At 43.4% G+C, this 23,800-nt stretch overlaps 1 protein-coding gene and 1 long non-coding RNA gene across 7 annotated transcripts in view; both read left to right on the top strand.

Annotated features, from left to right (window-relative positions):
• The window catches only part of LOC126995933 (uncharacterized), a 339,186-nt gene that overhangs the window by 227,864 nt on the left and 87,522 nt on the right, over positions 1–23,800 (top strand). Inside the window, exon 1 of one of the 6 annotated variants that reach the window (XM_050855839.1) lies at positions 20,240–20,543. The exons of the other annotated variants lie outside the window; for them this stretch is intronic. The gene's annotated coding sequence lies outside the window, so the exon portion shown is untranslated. Of the gene's footprint in view, positions 1–20,239; positions 20,544–23,800 lie in introns of those variants that run through there. 6 annotated transcript variants of the gene reach the window in all.
• On the top strand, positions 8,793–9,970 carry LOC126995937 (uncharacterized). Its single transcript, XR_007750839.1, has 3 exons — positions 8,793–9,553; positions 9,700–9,772; positions 9,846–9,970. It is a non-coding gene; the product is annotated as an uncharacterized LOC126995937 (long non-coding RNA).

Here is a 23,800-nt window from a genome sequence, read left to right as displayed (position 1 = left end):
CGGGGAGGAAGATTGGGTGATTAGCTGTTGATTATGAAGTGCCTGGCTCTCGTGATGGTCCCAGGAGATTGGCGAAGCGAGGGACAGAATGGGAAGAGAACGAGGGAAGAGAAAAGGAAGAGAACCAAGATGTAAGTGCAGAGGAACTGAAGAGAAGGAAAGATGACAGTCAAAGAGAAACCGAGAATGAAGAGAGAGGAGGAGGAGGAGAGCCTTAAGATGAAAGGTGAAAGTCCAAGGCAATTAGAGAGAAAGGAGAATACTGAAGGAGAAAAGCAGAGTGAATAGATAGAGGAACTGTTGGCTGAAAGTGGAGGGAATCTGGAGAGGAAGAAAAAAAGAACAAAGTAAAAAAGGAAAATGTATGATTGTTCGTGAATCGATGAGAAATTGTAGTGAAATTTGAGGAAAGTGCAAGAGGTGAGAAAACTTGAAGCAAAAGACACGAAATTTGGAAGAAAGAGAAAATGATAAAAGATGAAAAAAAGGGTTAATGATGTGTGAAGATAGAACAAACACATTACAGAATTAGGGAAAGAAGGAAGGAAGGAAGGAAGGAAGGAGGAAGAGGAGATCTGGGATAATTTGCCGAAGTGAGAGATAAGAAGAAAAAAAATAGAGAAAAGAGTGAAAAACAAAGATTAAACTTGAAGGACGTAATTAGCGAAAATGAAAATGTTGAAAAGAAAACGGAAATGAGGAGGGCAAAGACACTAGAGAGAGAGGAAGGATTTGGACGCTGAGGAAAATGTGCAAAGAATAGAAGAAGATGAAAGAAGATAGAACACCTTAGTCAAACTAGAAGAAAGAATAGAAGATGTAAGAAGATAGAACACCATAGTCAAAGTTACAAGTTATATGGAAGAAATGCTCAATAATCTTAGTTCATATTCACTAAACACAAAGAAGTATACGAAAATTGATAAAAGCATCGAAGGTAATAGATGAAAAATGAAAACAGACAAAAAATATAAGAAAATTGATGAAGGAAACGAAAAATATACGAAAGTCGATGAAAAAAACGAAAGTAACATGAAAATTTTAAACAGAAAAATATAATAGAAAAAATGTATACATCTAAAGCACTACAAAAAAACGAAAAACTACACAAGAAAAAAAGGAAAAACAATAAGAAAGAGACAGAAAGAAAGAAAAAGAGAAACAGACAACGCAAAAGCCCTTACGAGGTATCTTACGCTTAAAACACATCTAATGAAGATAAATACGGAACAAAATAACCCAGAAAATGAGAACATAGGAGGACTAAAGGGATAGAAAGGGATGAAAGAGCACAAAGGGCCACTCCGAGGCACACAATACCCTTTGTAGTGAGTGGGAGAAAAGGGACTAAGGAGAAATAGGAAAGAAACGAAGAGGAAGAAAGAGAGACGAGAGGGAATTTGATAGAGAATAGAGAGGTAGAGGAAGACAACGAAGAAGAAATGAGGAAATTAAGTGAATTATCGAGTGCATTGAAAAGGAGATGAGGAGGAGAAGAAGAAGGAGAAGAAAGAAGCTACCGAAGGAGAAGAAGGGTAGAAAGAGAAGAAGGATAAGTTGATGGAGAATTTGGAGGTAGAAGAAGACTACTAAGATGAGGAAACCATGTGAATAATGGAGTGCGCTGAAAAGGAGAAGAAGGAGAAGGAAGAAGAAGCAGCAAACGAAGGAGAAGAGGAGAAAGTGGGAAGAGAGAAGCAGGGTAGGAGGGTTGGGGAGAGGAGGAGGGTGCCGCATAAGGAGGAAGAGGGGAGGAAATCAAGGGAATTAAGGAGGACAGGAAAGGGATGCAGAGAGGAAATGGTCCTTGTGGCTTTAACCTGACATGCGTTGATTGGCTAATTAGGGCAGGTAGGTCTTCCAGGTAAGTGGGGAATGGAAATTAGGAAGGTTGCAATTCCGTGAGCGAAGTGAAGAGTAAGGAGAATGCGATTGTGAAAGATAAGTGAGGAAGAGACTGGGTAAGACAGACTGAGAGAGAGAGAGAATAAATACGGGCCAAGTTGTTTGTTTGTCTGACAGGTTTTCCTCAGCCCTCTGCCACTTATTCCAACTTTGCCTCATAACTTCCACTCTCATTTTTTTCCTCCTCTCTCTCTCTCTCTCTCTCTCTCTCTCTCTCTCTCTCTCTCTCTCTCTCTCTCTCTCTCTCTCTCTCTCTCTCTCTCTCTCTCTCTCTCTCTCTCTCTCTCTCTCTCTCTCTCTCTCTCTCTCTCTCTCTCTCCTCTCTCTCTTCTCTCTCTTCTCTCTCTCTCACTGCACGTCCTCGTCCTCCTCCTCCTCCTCCTCCTCGTCCTCGTCCTCCTCCTCCTCCTCCTCATCCCTCACCTATGTCCTCTTCTTTTTGTCTTGTTCCTTTGGTTGCACACTCATATACTCACTCACTCATTCACCCACAGTTTCTCAAGACTTGACCTTCCTATGACTTTTCACATTCACACATTCACACTCGCACACAGAAACGCACACACACCTGCCTCAACATCTCTCAACCTCTTCTTACCTTCACCATCCTTGTAACTCTCTCTTCTCTCTCTCTCTCTCCTCTTTCCTTACCGGTACACTCCTTCTACCTTACCTCCACGCTTCTTTCCTCTCCTCCACACCTTCGTTCTTGTCTTCTCCATCCTCGGAACTCTCTCCACTCTCACCCCTTCCCTAACCTGTTCACTCCTTCCAACTTACCTCCTCACTTCTTGCCTCACCCCTTCACTTCCTTACCTTCTCTATCCTAGCAGCTCCTCCTCCTCTTCCCTCTCACTCCATTCCTAATCTGTACACTCCTTCCGCCTTACCTCCGCGTCTCTCCCCTCTCCCGCTCGCCCCCTCACCTTCCTCCCTTATCTCCCCTCACTCCTCGTAACCTCTCGGGGCCGACAGGAGCAGCAGGCGTTTCCCCTCCACCTAAATCAACACCATTAGTTTATTTATCGGCAAAAACTCTATTTTCTGGGCCACGAGCTCCGTTCTTCACCCGGAAATAACAGTGAATAATCTGGTCCGAGCCGTATCTCGCAGGGGAAACTCAGATATTTATAAAATCTCGAGTTTTTGGTCGGGTAGGTCGTAAATAAAATGGATTAAAAGGAGTAATAGAATAGAAAAAGGGAGGGGAGAGATGGCGAGAGGAAGAATGAAAGGAGGAAGCAGAGGAGGAGGAGGAGGAGGAGGAGGAGGAGGAGGAGCACCATGGCGAGGGTTGTGGGTTTTAATTATATTTCGTTTATGCGTCCAAAAATCCTTGATTGGGGAGTTTGTCTAAAAGTGTTTTTGTTCCCCCTTCCACCGCCATTTTTTTTTTATCCCGGGAAAGAATTTATTGGTTTATTAAGTTCAGCTCTTTTCTTTATTGTTAAAAAATAGTCCCTTTAAGGTTTATTGGGTGATATTTCTTCTCCACAAAAACACCTTTCCTTTTCTCACGCGGTGTCTTCCTTCACTCCGCTTTTATCCCTTCTCTCTCTCTCCCCTCCCCGTCTTTAATCATAGACTGGTTACTCTCCTATTTTGCCCGAACTCTCCTACGCTTCCCTTGCCTTTTCTTTTTTTGGGGGGAGGCTTCTTTTTTTTACATGGATTCGTATTTCTCTACTTCGAATCCACGCTTTCTTTTACTTCAGTCCGTTTTTCTCTTTTCTAATCAATCCTATACTTGACCTTTTACTTTTTCTTCTTTTTGTCCGGTATATAGGTACCTAGGGACATCTCAGGATAGAGCAATATTGAGGTAAGCGACACATATCTCCTTCAGTTTTCCATCTCTCCTTGTGGGTTGGTCAGTAAATAAGTACCTGGTGTCATCTTAGGATAGCGAAGTATGGCGTTAAGTGGCACATTTCTCTTCAAGCTCTCCATCTCCCTTGGTGGGTTAAGTAAATAGGTACCTGGAAATACCTTGCATAGCGCACTCTGGTAAACGTGAATGTTCCTCTCTATCTTATTTACTGGGAGGAGTGGTTCACGATCCTCAGAGGTTTTGAAGTCAAGTAAATAGAGGAACGGAATGAGACGATGCGTGACTTTAAGCATACACCATGATTTTACTTATTCCGCCCATTCCCTTTTTCTTTTTCAACCAGTTTTGTATTTGCAACTTGGCGCCATTTTCATTTCCTCCGTCCAGCTTTTTAAGTCTTATTACATTTTCCTTACTTTTGCCAGTTTTCTTTTATGTTCTTTTTTCACTCCTCTTTTTTCCTTTCCTTTGCCTGGATGTCGCGGAAGTTAATTCGTAAACTTGTTCCATAGGAGGCAGCGAGCGTGAAATTTTGGAAACTATTAAATTAGGCGTACAGATTGTGTGTGTGTGTGTGTGTGTGTGTGTGTGTGTGTGTGTGTGTGTGTGTGTGTGTGTGTGTGTGTGTGTGTGTGTGTGTGTGTGTGTGTGTGTGTGTGCACGCGTTAATGGAGGCGAAAGTTAGACGAGAATAAATTGAAGCAAAGAGCGGAGAGCAATGTCAATTCTCTCTCTCTCTCTCTCTCTCTCTCTCTCTCTCTCTCTCTCTCTCTCTCTCTCTCTCTCTCTCTCTCTCTCTCTCTCTCTCTCTCTCTCTCTCTCTCTCTCTCTCTCTCTCTCTCTCTCTCTCTCTCTCTCTCTCTCTCTCTCTCTCTCTCTCTCTCTCTCTCTCTCTCTCTCTCTCTCTCTCTCTCTCTCTCTCTCTCTCTTTACTCCTCGTTTGAGTCTCCATTAGTTCTGATTTCCTCTCCCTCTTGTTTATCACGTCCCTCTCCTCTTCCTCTCCCGTGAACTTTCATTACTCTCTCTCTCTTGCTGCGTTGTTGCTTTCCTCTTCCCTCTTTATATCCTCCCCTCTTTATCCTCCTTCCCTCTCCTCCTCCTCCTCCTCCCCCTTCTCCTCTGCTTGTCCTGCATCCTCCTCATCATCATCCGGCGTCCTTCAATACCTTTACCTTTCGGAGAGTGTGTGTGCATAGATTCACTCCCAGTCTCTCTCTCTCTCATTTCACGTCCCTTATTCATGAGTCTATTATTTTTATGTCCGTGTAGTTCCCTTTCTTTCCCTCCATCAGTTAGTGTTTCGTCTCCCGCTGATGCAGTCGTTAATAACCTTCGTTTGTGCCGAGTGTCACTGGTCGGGGAAAAGAAACAGCGGGAGAGGGAGTGAGAGAGAGCGAGCCAGATGCTGCGTCAACGACATGCAGGATTCTCGCTGTGAGTTCGCAGCGGTTGGATTTCGACGCGAGTTTTGTGCGCCGCCAGATGGTTCGCTTTCCAACCCTCCCTTGCTGTTCATTACGCCGCGGCTTTTATTGTGGGCTTTTTGGGCTTTTAGAAGAATGGAATTAACAATGTGGGGGCTTTTACGAGGCAATAGAGTAATAATAGCGGTATATAGTGGCGCTTCATGTATGCATATTTTACCGCATAACGTTATATTGCTCTATGCGCATACAGTTAATGCTTGAAATAAAAAGAAAAAGAAAATTGACAGCAAATGGATGGGTTTGAAATGTTCTCCTCTTGTCCTCTTTTCATGTTTTCTCCATTCTGTCCTCCTTATCCTCCTCCTTCTCCTCCTCCTCCTCCTCTCCAGTCTCCTTGTACCGTCCTCTAAAGCCACCACCTTCATCTACCTCCCTACCTCCTTCCCTCCCTCTCTTCCTCCTACCTTCCACCTCCCTTCATCTCTATCTTCCTCCATCTCCCTCCATCTCCCTCCTCCAGGTAATAGCATCCACACTAGCTCACTCCTCTCTACCCTGTCCCTATATTTCCTTCCTCCTCCTCCTCCTCCTTTTCCACCTCCTATTCGTTCTTCCTTTCTTATTTTTGTTCTAGTGTTGTTTTATTAATTTTCTCTTTTTTTCTCTCATTTCTCGACAAAATTCGTTGGTTTTGTGTTTAAGAGAGAGAGAGAGAGAGAGAGAGAGAGAGAGAGAGAGAGAGAGAATGCAAATGGCGCTAATTATAAACATTTACTTTGTGCGTGCGTGTGTGTGGATCGCAGGGGAATATTTTATTATTATTATTATTATTATTATTATTATTATTATTATTATTATTATTATTATTATTATTATTATTATTATTATTATTATTATTATTATTGTTATCGTTATAGTTATTATTGCATTCAATGTTAAAGGTGTATGCTTGTGGCACTGTGTGTGTGTGTGTGTGTGTGTGTGTGTGTGTGTGTGTGTGTGTGTGTGTGTGTGTGTGTGTGATGGATGTGGTTCCATTTAGACAGTCTCAGAATTACGCGATGGTGCAAGAGGAGGAGAAGGAGGAGGAGGAGCAAGAGGAGGAGGAGGAGGAGGAGGAGGAGGAGGAAGAGGAGGAGATGGAGCAGATGGACAGGTGGCGAGGGAGATGAGGCTTAGCAGAATAAGGGAAGGAGATAGGAGACATAGGACAGGTGGATGAAAGGGGGAATAGACAAAAGGGATAAAACAAAAGAAGATAAAAAGGCCAAACAGAACAGACATAACTGAAGATAAAATATTAGGAAAAATAGAGAAAATCCACAAAATAACAGCCGGAGTGCAATAAAACCTGAAGATGAGAGTGGGAAGCTGCAAAGAAAGAACGAGATGTAAAACTAATTAAAGAAAGTGTAGAGGAAATGGAATACTATAACCCAAGAAGGAAGGAAGGAGAAGAGCAAGATGATATAAAAGAGAAACGTATTAAGTAATTGCGTGAAAGGAAGAGATGAAGAGCAATTGGAAGTAAAAGGTCGAGGAATTCTTTCATATAAACAGAAAGAGGAAAGAGAATGAGGAGAGAAAAAAAAACAGAAACTGGGACACGGAAGACGAGGCAAATGGAAGAAAAAACATTAATTCAAAGAAGAGGAAGTAAGACGTGGAGACAAGAGAGAAAGAGAGGGAGAGGAAGAGGAAGCCAAGAGGAGGTACCACCATGCCTCCTCTTATAAGACGTCTTCTAAACATTTCCAAAGGGAGGAAGAACATTCATAGGAGTCAAGGGATAAAGGGAAGGAAAGGGTGAAGAAGGAAGGAGTGTGAAAGTAGTGAAGAGGGAGGGGGGATGTTAAAGAGGGAACCACAGAGAAGGAAGAAGAAGTGAGATGAAGGGAAGGAAGGAGGTGAAAAAGGGAGGCTTGGGAAATAGTAAGTGGAAGATGTTAAAAAAGTGGATTGAAAGGAGGAAAAAGAGGCGAAGTGAAAAGAAGGTGAAGAAGGGAGGCTTGGGAAAGTAGTGAGGAGAATGAGAAGTAAAAAAAAGGTTATAGTAGGAGGAAGAAGAAGCGAGGTGAAGGGAAGGAAGGGGTAAAGGATGAAGGGTTAGGAAAGTAGTTGAGGAGAGGAAGTTGGAGAGGATCAAAGAGGAGGAAGAGGAAGCGAGATGAAGGTAAGACTATCAAGGAAATGGGTTACGAGAGGCCTTAAGTGAGGAAGAGGAGGCGATTGAATAGGGAAGAGATGAAGATGTTAAATGGGTGAAGATCGTAAGGGAGAGGAGAAAATGGATAGCGGAAGGTGTTTAAAGAGAGTAACGTAAGATTTAAAGGGATGAGAGTAACGAATATTATGGGTGTACGGCTTAATGGGTTTTTAAAGCTGATGAGGAGTAGATTGGAGGTAATTAGGAGAGGAAAGTAATAAAAAATGGAGAGCTTTTAATTAATTGGTTGCTAGGGAAGAAGGTGAAGGTAAAAGTCGAAAATTTTTAACTTATCCTACTACTACTACTACTACTACTACTACTACTACTACTACTACTATTAAGAGCAGTAGTAGAATCGTCACTGTAATCATTGTCATCATCGTTCTAGCAGTAATACACTCACCACCACCGCCGCCGCCGCCCGTTTAAAAGGAATTATCAGCACCAAATATTATTAACACCAACGATAAGCCGATTGACAGCACTGCCGCCGCCACCACCACCACCACCACCACCACAACTATTACCATTACAACCATTATTTTTACAATACAGGGAGAATGATTTGCATATGGAAATTGATAAAACTAATTCCTCTTCCATTTGCATGATTCACCATTTTCCTCTCATTCCAATCTTCTTTATATCACATTGGTTTCCCACTCCTCATCATCTTCCTCTTCCTCCTTAAAGAAGAAGAGCGCGGGCAAATCTCCCTCCTCTCCCTTCGTCTCCTCTCCCCCTCCTCTCCCTCCGTCTCCCTCTTCCTCCTCTCCCGCTCTCTCTTCCTCTCCTTCATTTCTCCTTGTGGTACAGAGCGATTGCACTTCCTCAAATTTGCTGAGAACGACATGAGAATTCTATACAAAAGAAGAAGGAAGGAAGAAGAGGAGGAGGAGGAGGAGGAGGAGGAGGAGGAGGAGCGGAGGGAAGAAAGAGAAGAGAGACGGAGGTGGCTGGGACGTTGGTGGCGGTTGGAAAGGAAGGGAAGGATGTCACATTATGAGAGAGAGAGAGAGAGAGAATTATGCAATGTGAGTAGATCTATTAATTTCGAAAGCTAATAAACGTTTGAAGTCTCTCTCTCTCTCTCTCTCTCTCTCTCTCTCTCTCTCTCTCTCTCTCTCTCTCTCTCTCTCTCTCTCTCTCTCTCTCTCTCTCTCTCTCTCTCTCTCTCTCTCTCTCTCTCTCTCTCTCATTCCCTTTTTCTCTATTTTCCTTCATTTCTTCCTATTTTCCTTCAATTTCCTATTCATCATTTTTCATATTTTCATTTTTTCATACTTTTTTCATCTCTTTCCTCTTTTTTTCATTTTTCCGTTATTTTCTTCTATTTTTTCTATCGCATCGTAATTTTCCAGAACAATATACACCGAGAATGTTTTTTTTTTCCTCTCTCTAAATCTTGAAAAGGATCTTGCCGCAAATCTCTCCCAGGGTTGATATGAATTCCTGATTATTTTTCTGACTTCTCGGAGATTAAATCGAGGAAGTTGTCAATTGTTTCCCGTCTCGGCTTTAGATCGGGAATATATTGTTGTTTCGTTTCTCATACTCTTTAGTTCTTTTCTATATCGTCTAAAATTTTCTTGCTTCGTATTTGCCGGAGCGCAGACGATAGTTTATTTTTGTCACATTCTCTTCCCCTTTTTTTTCTGTTATTCATTTCACATATATTTTTTGTCATTATATTCCAGACGTTTCATTTTTTTCCTCTTTTCCACTTCCGTCATTCTTCAGTAATATAATGTGGTAAAAAATTATTATTGTATTAGACACCTTTTTTCATATTTTGTACCTGTATTTCATGATTATATAACAAATAGATGAGGGACAGTTGTGTGACTTTCAGGTGTGCTGTGGTTTTTATTCTGCATGATGGGAAAAGAGAGAGAAGGAGAGAAGAAATAGAGGAAGAGTGGATCTGGGAAAGGCTGTGAGATGTAGGGGGCTCGGATGATAGAGGGAGTGAGAAAGAAGAGAGGAGAGTAAGGGTGATTCAGGGAGAGGGTAGATGTAGGGGGCTCGGAAGGTAAAGAGGGTGAGAAAGAAGAGAATAGAGTAAGGGTGATTCAGGGAGAGGGTAGATGTAGGGGGCTCGGAAGGTAGAGGGAGTGAGAAAGAAGAGAATAGAGTAAGGGTGATTCAGGGAGAGGGTAGATGTAGAGGGCTCGGAAGGTAGAGGGAGTGAGAAAGAAGACAAGAGAGTAAGGGTGATTCAGGGAGAGGGTAGATGTAGAGGGCTCGGAAGGTAGAGGGAGTGAGAAAGAAGAGAAGAGAGTAATTGTGATTCAGGGAGAGGGTAGATGTAGAGGGCTCGGAAGGTAGAGGGAGTGAGAAAGAAGAGAAGAGAGTAAGGGTGATTCAGGGAGAGGGTAGATGTAGAGGGCTCGGAAGGTAGAGGGAGTGAGAAAAAAGAGAAGAGAGTAATTGTGATTCAGGGAGAGGGTAGATGTAGGGGGCTCGGAAGGTAAAGGGAGTGAGAAAGAAGAGAATAGAGTAAGGGTGATTCAGGGAGAGGATAGATGTAGGGGGCTCGGAAGGTAGAGGGAGTAAGAAAGAGAAGAGAAGAGAGGAAGGGTGATTCAGGGAGAGGATAGATGTAGGGGGCTCGGAAGGTAGAGGGAGTGAGAAAAAAGAGAAGAGAGTAATTGTGAATCAGGGAGAGGGTGGATGTAGGGGGGCTCAGAGGTAGAGGGGTGAGAGAATAGAATAAGGGTGATTCAGGGAGAGGATAGATGTAGGGGGCTCGGAAGGTAGAGGGAGTAAGAAAGAGAAGAGAAGAGAGGAAGGGTGATTCAGGGAGAGGGTAGCTGTAGGGGGCTCGGAAGATGGAGCGGGGCCATATATCGAATTCCTTGATGAGGCAACGTGTACCGTCTTTATGTACCTGTCCAGACGTAGAGGCGCACCTGACAAACGGCCTCGCGGGTGCGTGGTGCAGGCGAAGGTGAAGGTCTGGCGCGATGGCTGTAATGGAGGCACGTCTGAAGCGAAGGAATGAATATGAGGGTTGGAAATATATAAAGGATTGAAATATGAAGATAGAAAATAATGACAACAATAATGATGATAATGTTGATAGTAATAAATTGCCTGCTCAACATTGTAATGGAGGAATGGTTCAAGCGAAAGAATAATTGAAGGATGAAAGTATATAAGGGATTAAAAATGAGGATAGAAGATAATCACAATACTAATGATGATGATGATATGTCATAATAAATTGTCCGCTAATCATTTTAATATCTGTTTAAAACGCAATTAATTCATATCATACTTTTAAACGTTAACATAATTTTAGGCACTTTGATTATTATACTGCTCAGTCGTTGCGCGTTACATATATATTTGATGAATGATAAAATGAAAATATATCGTTGGATGTCATAATGCGAGAATTTAAGCTTCATTTCCAGAGTGTAAACTTATTAACCCCTGGCGGGAAAAAGTGTAACTAACAAATGTTCAAGAAGATAGGTACAGAAATGATAGTTATAAAAAGAGGAGGTTAAACGAGGAGAGAGAGAGACTTTGACATTGAGTGATGGGAGGGTAAAGGTAAGGAAGGGAAATGGAAAGGCAAGACTCCCATCAGACTCTTGCTTAAGCCTTGCGGTGGGAGAAGAAGGGAGATGAAGGGGAGAGGGGGGAGAAGGGGGAGGAGAGAGAAAATGAATGAGAAAGAGGAGGGGAGGAGGGCCAGTAGGGAGGGAAGGAGAAGGAGGAGGAGAGAGAGAAGAGCCTTATTGGTATAAATGTGAAGTGTAAGCCGTATATTCCCTCCACAGTGGTGATGGCGTGAGGAATAGGGGGAGGAAGGGAGGGAAGGGAGAAGGGAGAGAGGGACAAAGGGAGAGAGGAAGGAAGTGGGGTGAAATACGTCTCCACAACCGTCTAAAGATGTTGTTCTGGAGGTAAAATGGAGTGGGAGGGAAGAGGAAGAGATAGGGAAAGAGTAAAGGGGGAGGAAGAGGAGGGATTAAAGGGGAAGAGAAGGCTTATGAGGAGGAAAGCTGGAGATGGAATAAAGTTAGAAAATAGGAAACACTAACAAAGCCCTTTCTATCATGGCCATTTTGTATACTTAGAAAGGATTAAAGGAGAGTTAAAGGGAAGCTGTGGTAACCCGAACCCACGCATTGAACACCAGGCCAGGAAGGAGGTACAACGAAAGAGGGGAGGGGGGGGGGGGACTATAAATGAGAGTAATGCTTCCAATAATTACTTAAAGAATGACTCGAACTTAAAATAAATGCTAACTAACTAACTTACTAACTGACTAACTGGTTGATTGGCTGACTGGCTGACTGGCTGACTGACTGACTGACTGACTGATTGGCTGAATGGCTGACTAATGACCAACTGCCTGACTGCCTGCCTGAGTGACTGACTGACTGACTGACTAAAATGAATACGAGAGAGGAAATTTGAAAGGGTAAAAATGGACAACGGGAGCTAGTTAGGTTAAGAAGAAAAGCAAATAGGGAACTTGTGCGGCGGAAAATGCAAAAAGAAGATTATTTTCGTCGGGAAGTGAATTTTAAAGTGGGGATTGGAGAGAAGGCTACATGGAAAAGTGAGGTGAACGTTGTTAAAGAAAGCAGGGTCGGGAGGCGTTTATTTATAGTTCAGCAGACACACACATAAAAAAATAAAACTCCGCCAGGAAATATACGTGAAAAACAGAAATAAAGAAACTGGAAGGAAAATACAGGAACAGAAAATTTAAGTGGATGAAAAAGATGGGATAGAAAAAGAGTATTGAAAGACCGTGCGTAAGTGGATAGTAGGGAAAGGGAAGGAGGTAAAAATAGGTGGAGATGAGAGTGTGAGTGGACGTAGGATAGAAAAAAGGGACTCCACTGTAAGATCGCGTGAAGGCGGATAAGGGTGGAAGAGTATGGAGGTAAAATAAGTGGGCGTGGGACACCAAAAAGGGGACTCCATTGAAAGACTGAGTGGGTGGATAATGGTGGAAGAGAGAGTGGATGGAAGTAAGCGTGTGATTGGACGTGGGTGGGCAGACGGATGAGGGGGTGGATGGAGATGTCATGAAAGGGAATTTGAAGCAATTATCCATTACTCAGCTCGGTTGTATGAATCAGATATAATCTCCAAGCCATTTTGTGCCGCGCCATGATTACAGAGATCTGCTGACTGTGTGTGTGTGTATGTGGGTGTGGGTGGGTGGGTGGGTGTGTGGGTGTGTGTGTGTGTGTGTGGGTGGGTGTGGGTGGGTGTGGGTGTGGGTGTGTATGTGGGTAGGTGTGGATGTGTGTGGGTGGGTGTGGGTGTGTGAGTGTGAGTGTGTGTTAAGGGATGTATTGGGGAATTGTGGAGCTTAAATAGCTCAATAACAAACTTCCTGTACGTCTGAATGAATGAATGGATGAATGAATAAATGAATGAATAAATGAAATAAAAAAAAGAGTAAGATAACGTGAACCAAAATGACAATTCAATAACAATACCTCGTGTACACATTACTTACCTGGATAAATAACAACAAAATTACCTGACAGACCTTTGAATCACTAATTAAATGACAGACTGACTGATAAAATGACTGACAGATAGATTCACTGAGACCAGACACCACCACTACCATCACCATTACCACCTCCATCACCACCATCACCAAAACCACTACATCATCATCCATCTACATTCCTGCGACCCTTTGTTTTGATGGAGTAATAACGGCCTGGTCCCTCTTTCCTTCCCCTTTTCTTCCCCTTCCTGCCCTTCTCTCCGTCCCTTCCCTCCTACATTACCTCACGCCACGATCACTCAACCGACCTTCTCCTCGACCTTCTCTCCCTCCTCCAACACGAACATTCCTACTTTCCTCCTGTTCTTCCTCCTTGCCTTTCTTCTTTTCTTTCCTACTCTACCTCCTCTCTCGTTACTTGTGTCCTCTTCCTCAACTTGTAGTACTTTTAACAATGCATTCTTCTCTACCTTCATATTTTCCCTCCATTGATCGCTAGTTTCCTCCCTTTCCTCCACTCATTGTTACCCTCCTACCTTCCCTTCTTTCTCTTCATTCTTTCCTACCTCCCTTCCTATCATTCCTCCATTCAGTGCTGCTTTCATTCCTTCACTTCTCCATTCATAGTTATTTCCCTTCTTTCTCTCCATTCTTCCCTACCTTCAAACCATTCTTCGTACCCTTATTCCTTCAAACACACACACGCACACACACACACACACACACACACACACGCACACGCACACGCACACACACACACACACACACACACACACACACACACACACACACACACACTAAGCCCCCGTAATTCACCCCCAAACACGAACACTGCCTCTTGCCCACCATTTTTAGGGAGGGAGAGAGAGACTTTTTTGGGGTCCCGGCAGGCAGTCCAGACGGTCCTTACGGCCCTACCCCTTTACTACATCTTATTAAAGTTGGGGTACTGGGGCGACGCCGAGGTGGTGGTACCCCGTGCGTGTGTGTGTGTGTGTGCGTGTGTGTGTGTGTGGGTGTGGGGGGGGGTGAGGGGGATGGCTTTCTCTGCTTCGCTTTGGCCGTGGTTCAGTCTGGCTCGCTCTAGTTTCTCTCTCTCTCTCTCTCTCTCTCTCTCTCTCTCTCTCTCTCTCTCTCTCTCTCTCTCTCTCTCTCTCTCTCTCTCTCTCTCTCTCTCTCTCTCTCTCTCTCTCTCTCTCTCTCTCTCTCTCTCTCTCTCTCTCTCTCTCTCTCTCTCTCTCTCTCTCTCTCTCTCTCTCTCTCTCTCTCTCTCTCTCTCTCTCTCTCTCTCTCTCTCTCTCTCTCTCTCTCTCTCTCTCTCTCTCTCTCTCTCTCTCTCTCTCTCGCGTTAATGCCCCTTTCCAACTTCTCTTTGTTTTCCTTGTCGGTCGTTTTTCTCTTCTTCTTTCATTCTTATGTTGTTCCCGTTTTTCTTCTTGGCTTCCCAGATTTTTACCTTTTCTCCATTCTTTTCATTTTTTTTGGCGAAGGGGGGGGATGGGGGGTCTTGATCGCCTTGTCATTTTTATTACCTCTCATAACATATTTCTGGAGGAGGATAATATTTTTCTCCCTCCTGCATCTACCTTTCCTTCCTCCTCCTCCTCCTCCTCCTCCTCCTCCTCGCCCCCATTTTATGTACTTAAGCATATTTTTCCTTCTTTTTGTTTTGCTCTCGAGTTTTTTTTAATTTTAATAGTCCTTTCTCGTACCGGTAAATTTTCTAGCTCGTTGTATGTGTACGCCATTAGCAGCAGAAAAATATTTATTATAATATAAATTTTTGCCGCCGCATGGGGAAGAAAAGCAGGAGGGAAGCAGAGAAAGAGAGAGAAGGGGGGAAGTGAGAAGGGGGAGAATAATAAAGCAGGGGAGGATGAGGAAAGGAAGGAAGAGAGAAAGGAAAGATAGGTGGAGTTAGGTTGAAGTGAAGAATTATTTTCCTGTTTCAATTATTTTCTTCACAATTTGCTATCTCTTTTTCCATTTATATATCTTCTTGCAATTTTCCTCCAACAACTTCTATATAAGGCAGAGAGAAAAGAAAGATAGGTGAAGATAGGTCGAGGTTAAGAATTATTTTCCTTCTCTTTTAATAATTTTCTTCAACTTGTTCTATTTCTCTCTATTTTACATTTTCCAGTTTTCTTACATTAACTCGTATATAAGGAAGAGAGGAAAGAAAGTTAGGTGGAGATCAGTTGAGGTGAGATATTATTTTCCTCTGTTTTAATAATTTCTTTTACAATTCTTCCTCTTTTCCATTCCATACTTTTCTGCATTTCTCTTCCATTAACTTGAATATCTTACAATTTCCTGTGTGCGCTTACCTCCCTTCCTCCTTTGTCCCCTTGGTCCACATTTCATTTTGTCATTCTTCTTTTTCATTTTTTACTCCCCACCCTCCTTCCTCCTTTCTCCCACCCTTTCATCTCTGCGCTCCTCCCTTCCCTACTCCCCAGTCTCTCCCTTCCTCTCTTCCTCCCTCCCTCCCTAGCTATTTTTCTCCATCCCATCTCCTTCCTCCTCTCCTCTACCTTCGACCTATCCCCACTTCATCTTCCAATCCTCGTTTCTCTTCTTCCTTTCACATGTCTCCATCTGACCTTCTCCTTTCCTCTCCATCTATCTCCCAGTTGCTTGAGCTTCTTCTGTGTCCCCCAAGCTTTTCCTTCGCCCCCCTTCTCCCTTTTCCATCAGAAGTATTAAACCCTTGTCAGCAATACTTACTCCCCTCTCTCCTCTCCCATTATCATCCCTTCTCTCTTTATTCTCCTCCTTCTTAGCTTTCATTTTACTTTCCTATACTCCTCCTTTCACTTATATTATTTACCTCTCTCTCTGCTATGGTTCCTGCACTTTCTTCTTCTTATCTTTTTTTTTCCTTTTTCTTCCTTTGTCTCAGTTTCCATCGTTGCCTTTGTTTTCTTTGTTCTTTCTTTGTTCTTCCCATTTTCGCTACTATTCATTTTCCTTTCTCTCACCTTTATTCCTCCTGCACACTTTTATTTTCCGTCTTTAATTTTTCTTGCTTGTTTCCTTTACCCTTTCGTTTCTCAGCCAATCTCTCTTCTGTTTCATTTTTTTATCTCCTTTTTCATGGCACTCTTCTCTTTTCATCGTTTTTTCACTCCCATTTCCCCTTCTCTGTGTCCTCCTTTCTACGACTCCCCTTTCCATCAACCATTCCCTTGACCTTTTTCCCCAGCCTATCTCTCCAACCCATCTCCTTCCTTCCCTTTCATCCATCTCTCCTCCATCATCTAGGCCTCCCATCAAAGTTTTCTTCCACATTCTCCTTCCAGTCTCCATTCTTCTTTGTACGTTCCCTTTTCCTGTCAATTTCCTCCCTCTTTCTCTCTTCCACTCATTATTTATTTTCTCTCTACCTTCTCAATTCTTCCTTTCCTTCCTTTTTGCTTTTCTCTCTCTCCCTCTCTCCTTCTCTGGATCACATTTGCCAATTACTCTTTACGATAATGAAGAGGAAAAAAAGAACGACATAGTTGAGTCAATTTTCGCTAACAAACACATATTTATCGATGAATATTCTCTCTCTCTCTCTCTCTCTCTCTCTCTCTCTCTCTCTCTCTCTCTCTCTCTCTCTCTCTCTCTCTCTCTCTCTCTCTCTCTCTCTCTCTCTCTCTCTCTCTCTCTCTCCAATGTATCAGCACTTAGTAACGAGAGAGAGAGAAGAATCTATCAAATATACATACATACACATTTCAAAAGCGTTGCTATTTCCAAACCTCTCCTTTTTTTTTTCTTTCCACTCTCCAAGTCTTTCCCTGTTGCAGTCGGCCATTTTGTTGCGTCATCATTGTTTACATTCGCGCATCCTCCGTCGCCATGGCAACCGATTAGAATACCTTTGCTGCTCCCGTTCGCATTTACATTCACATTATGCTCACGCTACACTTCTGCCTTACTGTCCTCCCGCTCACCTGCCAACCTACCTACCTCCCTGCTTGCCTACCTGCTTGTTTCCTTGCCTTCCCTCACACACCCACACACTCTATCTCACTCTCACACGTTGTATCCTTGTATTTTTATTTATTTTTACATCCCCGCCCATTGCGCTGGTAGGTTTTCTTCAGGGGCCAGATGGTCGGCCCGAGCCCGTCATGGCGCAGGCAGTATTTATAGTGGCGCCAGTTATGCTTTGCTTATGCTGCCCCCCGGAACTAATTCTTGATTCACTGGACGGTTTCTTCTTGAGTCCAGGTTGATGGGTGGACTTCTGGACAGCATGTGGGTAGGCTTAGGCCACTCGGCGGTGACTGAAAAATCCCATGTGGTAGCGTGGGGATTCGAACCGACGTTGTCCATGGCATGGTGAATGTGAGCCCAGCACGCTAACCACTCAACCACCGCCTACCCATATGTATGTTTTGTTTTCATTCCTTCTTTTTCATTCTTTCTTTCCTTTTCTCTTGCTACGTTTATGCTTTTTTTTCTTATTTGTTTGTTTTCCGTTTCAATTTCAGTTCTCGTTTCCCTGAATAAGAATAGCAAGCAAGGAAGAAAATTGGATACTATTGTCGTATTTCTTAAATCTCATCTTCTTACACTTCAAACCTCTTTACCATTTTCTTTCATTCATCTATCTACGTATCCCCTTCCTTCTTTTAATCTTCTTCCGCCTCTCTCTTTCTCTCTTCCTCTCTTCGTTTCTCGCCCATCTTTCCTTTCCTTCCTTGTGCTACTCTTTTCCTCTCGTTCCTTCCCTTCATTTCGTACCCATCACTTTCCTTTCATTCTTTATTCCACTTTTCATCTTCCATATCCTCACTTCATTTCTTTTTCCCTTTCCCTGATCGTTCACACTCCCTCCCTGCTTCCCCTTCCTCCCCTTCCTCTCTCCCCGCCACCAATTTCTCTCAACTCTTTTCACATTGCACTTTCCCCTCTAAACGAAATCACACCAACACGATTCGCATTTTCACGATTGCTCTTCTGACATACTGGGGAGCCTCCCTCTGGCCTGCTTTTTATTCCCAGTCATCCACTTTTGCCTCCTCCTCCTGCTCCCTCTCACTCCACTCATGTCCCTATTTTAACTTATTCTACTTTATTCATTTTCTCTCATTTAGACTAGCGGTTTTAGTTTCCTTTTTAAATTATGCTATCCACGTTCCACTTTACTATATTTTCAACCTGCAAATCCAGCTCAGTATCGCTATCGTGGTCAATTTTCAACTACTCATCCCTCTCAAACACCATAATGGATTTTCTATACCAGTTTCACACCTCTCTCAAAGTCAATTACAGGCCCACTCACCACCCGCTCCTTCAGCCCACTCAGCATCCCAACTTTTCCCTCTCACCCTCGTGTCTTCCCCTGACAAACAAAGTCTTCGAACAGCCCCATTGCTCCTCATCCTCCGTTCACTCCATCACCCACTCACTCCCCTTCTCTGTGTGTGGATTACGACCGCATTGACTTAGAGAGAGAGAGAGAGAGAGAGAGAGAGAGAGAGAGAGAGAGAAAGGACATATGAAGCTTCTTTTACAAGTTGCCATAAGAAAAAAAAAGTATGTATATTCTCTCTTAGAAGTTCCTTATGAAGACTGCGAAGAAAGAGGAAGAGGAGCAGGAGAAGAAAGAAAAAGGAAGAGAGAATAATAGGAGGAAAGAGGAGGAGACGGAGGAGGAGGAGGAGGAGGAGGAGAAAGACGAGGAGGAGGAGGAGGAGGAGGAGGAGGAGGAGGAGGAGGAAGAGGAGGAGGAGGAAATTGCTAAAGTGAGGATATTTCTTTGACTTGAACTCAGACCGCCACTCACCTCCCTCACTCACTTCGGAAAACGTTTTTTTATACACCACCTAAACAACTCTTCCCAGGTGTGTGTGTGCGCGCGTGTGTGTGTGTGGGTGGGTGTGGGTGTGGATGTGTGTGTGTGTGTGTGAGAGAGAGAGAGAGAGAGAGAGAGAGAGTGTTTACATTACAGACTTCTCTGTAGAGCTAATAATAATAATCAATGCCAGGAAACTAAATAAGAAGAAAACATCAAAGGAAACGGGCAACTCTCTCTCTCTCTCTCTCTCTCTCTCTCTCTCTCTCTCTCTCTCTCTCTCTCTCTCTCTCTCTCTCTCTCTCTCTCTCTCTCTCTCTCTCTCTCATGCCGAGATAGATTCCCTGGAGAAAGTTTATCCCGGCGGCGCTCTGATGATGATCCCGGCTGCTGCGCGTCTGCATTTTGTGTTTCTTTAACTTTATTAACATTTTTAGTAGACAAAGTTAGCGAGTATTGATTTTGACGTTAATGCAATGAGGCCTTTTTTTATTTTGTTCTGCTTATGCTGCTGCTTTTTGGCTCTTCTCGTGTGGCAAGGAGAAGGAGGAGGAGGAGAGAAAGTGTGTGTGTGTGTGTGTGTGTGTGTGTGTGTGTGTGTGTGTGTGTGTGTGTGTGTGTGTGTGTGTGTGTGTGTGTGTGTGTGTGTGTGTGTGTGTGTGTGTTTCCGAGAAAAAGGAAGAAAAAGATAACAAAAAATGTATACAATGATTTATTTCATTATTTTCATATGTAAAAGTCTACGGTTATTACTTTTCACGTTTCACTTACTGTCGCGCTGCCTAAGTTGGACGTGTGTGTGTGGGTGGGTGGGTGGGTGTGGGTGTGGTTGTGTGTGTGTGTGTATGTGTGTGTGCTGATATGCCGTCATTTACGTGCCATGAAAAGGTTGATTCATTTATAAACAAAAACGTGTGATTGTGACGGATTAACATTCAGTTTCAGCCACCAACAATTTTTTCCCCGTTTTTTTTATGGACCTCCAACTAGAAAACGTTTTTGCGGGTCACTGGCATTTTGTTGGACAACTTGGAAACGTTTTCTGTCGTGTTTTCGTGTCGTGACTGAAACGTTGATGAAAGTCGGGTGAACGTTGCGATTGGTCTATATATTTTCCATTTTTTTGTATGAAGTTTTCCCTTCGGACGTTTTTCACCGGTCGACTGGAAACTTTTTTGTGTGTTTGGATGGCTGGTTCGAAGCGTTCATTGAAGACGTTTTATTTCCTATTTTTAACAACTGCCGGGACGCGGAGGGGAATGTAAACGTTGTCATCTTGTTTTTCGAGACTGACAGCTAATCAATAGAACGCTTATTTTTTATGTTTCGTCTGGAACGTTAATTGAGTGGTGGAGATGATAATGGTAGTGGTGGTGGTGTTGATGGCAATGGTTGAGTTGATGGTTGTGATAACAGTTGACACAGCCGCTGATGTTGATGGGGGATGAGACGGCCGTGATTGAGACGGGAAAAAAAAGTGATAAAAGATGAGATAGAATGAAGAGGGGGAAGAGCGAGGAGGGGAAGAAGAGAAAGAGGAGGAGGACGTATCTTCAGGTTAATGGTTACGATAAATGGAAAACCGAAGAAAAAATATAAGAAGGAGATTATAGAAGCAAGAAAGGATAAAAGGGAAAGGATGATGAGGATGAGAGAGAAGAGGAGGAGGAGGCGGAGAACCGGGAAGGGGAGGAGGAGGAGGACACTGGTGGCGGTAGCAGCAGCGAACGGCGGCGGCTGCGAGGTAGGGTAAGGGACAGAGGTAGGCATGGAGAAAGAGAGCTGGGAGGGAGGGCGGGCGGGAGGGAGGTAGCCAGCGCGCGGAGCCTTCTCCCTCACACACTCACACACTCACTGTCGCTCCCTCTGTCGATCCGCACGTAGGACACCCGTTCCCTAAACCCTCCCAGGGCAGCGGGACTTGGCTTGCTCAGGCGCTACTCCGCTCACTCCCTCCCGCCCCTTCTCAACTGTTGCTCTCCTTCACTCCACCGCCTCGTCCGTCATCCCCGTCACTCCAACTCCTTTCCACGGAGTGACTGGTGGTGTTAGTGTGTGTTCCGTGTAACTCCAGTGTTTCTAATCCATATTCCGGGACTTGGAGTGGCGTGGAAGTGCTCGCAGTAGTGATGGTGTTCTCTTTACTGTGTTTTTCTTTATCTTCGCTTCGCGCGCCGCCGTCAAAAGCTTCTGTGTTTGCGTTAGTGCGTCTTATCCTTTTATGCGGTGCTAAGTGACAAACGTGAAAGTGTTGCGGTGCGGTGCTGCTTTTACGGTTGCTGTTGGTTTTACTTATAGTGCTGTTCCTTCCGCTTCTACGGCTGATGCTGCTCTGAAAAAATATATATAAAGTGAATGACTGGCTAGTGATACTGCGTGTGTGTCTATACGTATTTTTAAATAGGTATATATGTGTTTACGTGGAAAATCCTTTGTGGTTGTGGATTCTTTGTCGCTTAGCCTAACATTGGTGAAATATTAAATGCTGTCCATCGCTAGAAAGACAGGCGAACAGACAATACAGACCAACAGACAGATCGGACTTGAGCCATTCATTTCATAGTCAAGCCTTTGGAGAGAGAGAGAGAGAGAGAGAGAGAGAGAGAGAGAGAGAGAGAGACGCACAGACAGACAGACAGAGAAAAGGGAATATCAAGGACAGGGAATATCAAAGCCATTCACTGACACAGAAAAGGATGCAAAAAAAAAAGTGAAAGCAAATGCGCGCTCTGAGAAATCCGGAAAATACACGTAAACTGTGAACTCGGAGGAAGGCATTTTTAAAGGTACATTGATACCTTGGAAGGGGAAAAAGCAGGAAAGGAAGAGATATGTACCTGAGCTCTGCGTCCCAGGTAGTGCAGGGGACTCTCGCCTCTCTGTAATGGCGGAACAAGGCGGAATTAAAGACGAAATGAATATGCCAGACTGCGAAATGAACGTTCTCACCACCTGCACCGGAGAGAGAGAGAGAGAGAGAGAGAGAGAGAGAGAGAGAGAGAGAGAGACTGTTAAACACCACTCGGGATTGGAAACTGAAATTGGGTGACTGAAGGAAACGAAGTCCAGGAAAAGTTGAAATGGTTTTGATGTGATGAACGAGAAGTGATTCGAGACTGCATGTGAAGCAGTGTTCGAACGTGGGCGTGAGTTGTGCTATTCGGCCTTTGAGAACTGGAAAGCCAAAGGGAAACTGTACTATACAAATTCTTGAAGTGAAGTTTGGTTGAGGTTTCATCGCATTTCGTCATTCTTTTATATATATATATATATATATATATATATATATATATATATATATATATATATATATATATATATATATATATATATATATATATATATATATATATATATATATATATATCTATAGATATATATAGCTAAGTGTATGCCAGTTTGCTCTTTTTTTATTAAAGTGTGAAATTCAAGAGTTAAATGGAAGCTTCATCTCATTTTGTAACTTTTTTTCTTTTTTCTGTAGGTCAATTTACTCCATTTTGTTTGTTTTTTTATTAGTCCTGTGAAATTTCTAGAGTTTAGTGGAAGCTTCATCTCATTTTCTTCGTTTTTTTCATATATATTTGTAGGTCAGATTAAGTCAGTCTGCTTATATATGGAATTTCAAGAGTAAACTGGCGTCCTTACCAGCAGAATATTGACCTTAAAGCTACGCCTGTTCTCGTCCTGTTGTTTACTTCTAACGAAAGGAGGTTAATGGCGTAGGGAATGGGATACGCTCTTACATTATTGTCAACGGGGCTTTAATAATGGTCCTGACACCTTGTTTTGTACCTGGCTGAGGGACGTAATTGACTGTGTGTGCGTGTGTGTGTGTGTGTGTGTGTGTGTGTGTGTGTGTGTGTGTGTATTGGAAAGGTGTAAGGGTGTAAGTAGAGTGAATGTCCTACCTGTAATATATTTTTTTACGTGTTAACCTCATGTGTGGGGGTGAGTGTGTGTGTGTGTGTGTGTGTGTGTGTGTGTGTGTGTGTGCCTGTGCTTGTCGCTGACGGTGTAACAGATTGCGTGGGCGAGACTCAAGTGTCCGTATATATTTGATGACATGGCAGAAAATTGAGCCGAGGTATTGGATGTCTCCCGCCGTGGATGTTGTAAATATTATGACGGTGCATTGCCCATTAATTTACGGTTGACACACACACACACACACACTCTTTCACACACACACACACACACACACACACACACACACACACACACACACACACACACATTGCGGGGGAGTTTTGTAGTATACGTTCAAAACTTAAGCAGTAATGTAACCCTGAACCATTATCGCACCCACTTTAGATCGTGTGTGTTGGGAAAGGAAATGTTGGTGTTAAGTTTATCCTCCGTTACAAACACACACACACACACACACACACACACACACACACACACACACACACACACACACACACACACACACACACACACACACACACACACACACACACACACACACACACACACACACACACACACACACACACACTCATCCATAACCATTCCTTCACCGAGATATACATTTTCACGTTTAAGCCCCACCCCCCAAAAAAATAAATGACAGCCGACTCATTTGTACATATTTCCCACGTTCGTCCAAATCACCTGGATTAATTGCGAATATTTTGTGGTCACACCCGTAATTGGATGGGCAGGTGTTAAGTGGCTGAAAGGGAGAGTAATCTGATGTGAGAGGGAGGAGAGAAGGAAAAGAGAGAGAGAGCGAGAGAGAGAACAGGAGGAAGTTAGCGGCGAAACACAATCCTTCTTAAAGTCCCACATCTCCCACTTCTCTGCTATTGGTGAAGGGGGAGTAGGAGGAGGAGGAGGAGGAAAAGGAAGTGACAAAGGAGGAGGAGGAGGCGAGGAAGGATGAGGAAGGAGTGGAAACGAAGACGGTAGAGAGCGGAGGAAGGTTATTAGTAAATGAGAATGGAGTAAAGGGAAATACGAATGACAAAAATCGTTAATGAAGGAAGATGAAATGGAAGTGATTGTGTTTGAAGTTAGAAAACGTTGAAGGAATACATGAAGGAAGAAAAGGGGAATTATTCAAATGCAAGAAAATGAAGGAGAGTTGTGGAAAAATGGAATACGATAGAGCTAAAGAAGGAGTGAAAAATAA

The sequence above is a fragment of the Eriocheir sinensis genome, chromosome 9 (assembly GCF_024679095.1).
Source record: "Eriocheir sinensis breed Jianghai 21 chromosome 9, ASM2467909v1, whole genome shotgun sequence".
NCBI classification, from domain to species: domain Eukaryota; kingdom Metazoa; phylum Arthropoda; class Malacostraca; order Decapoda; family Varunidae; genus Eriocheir; species Eriocheir sinensis.
This window is presented reverse-complemented; position numbering and strand designations above follow the sequence as displayed.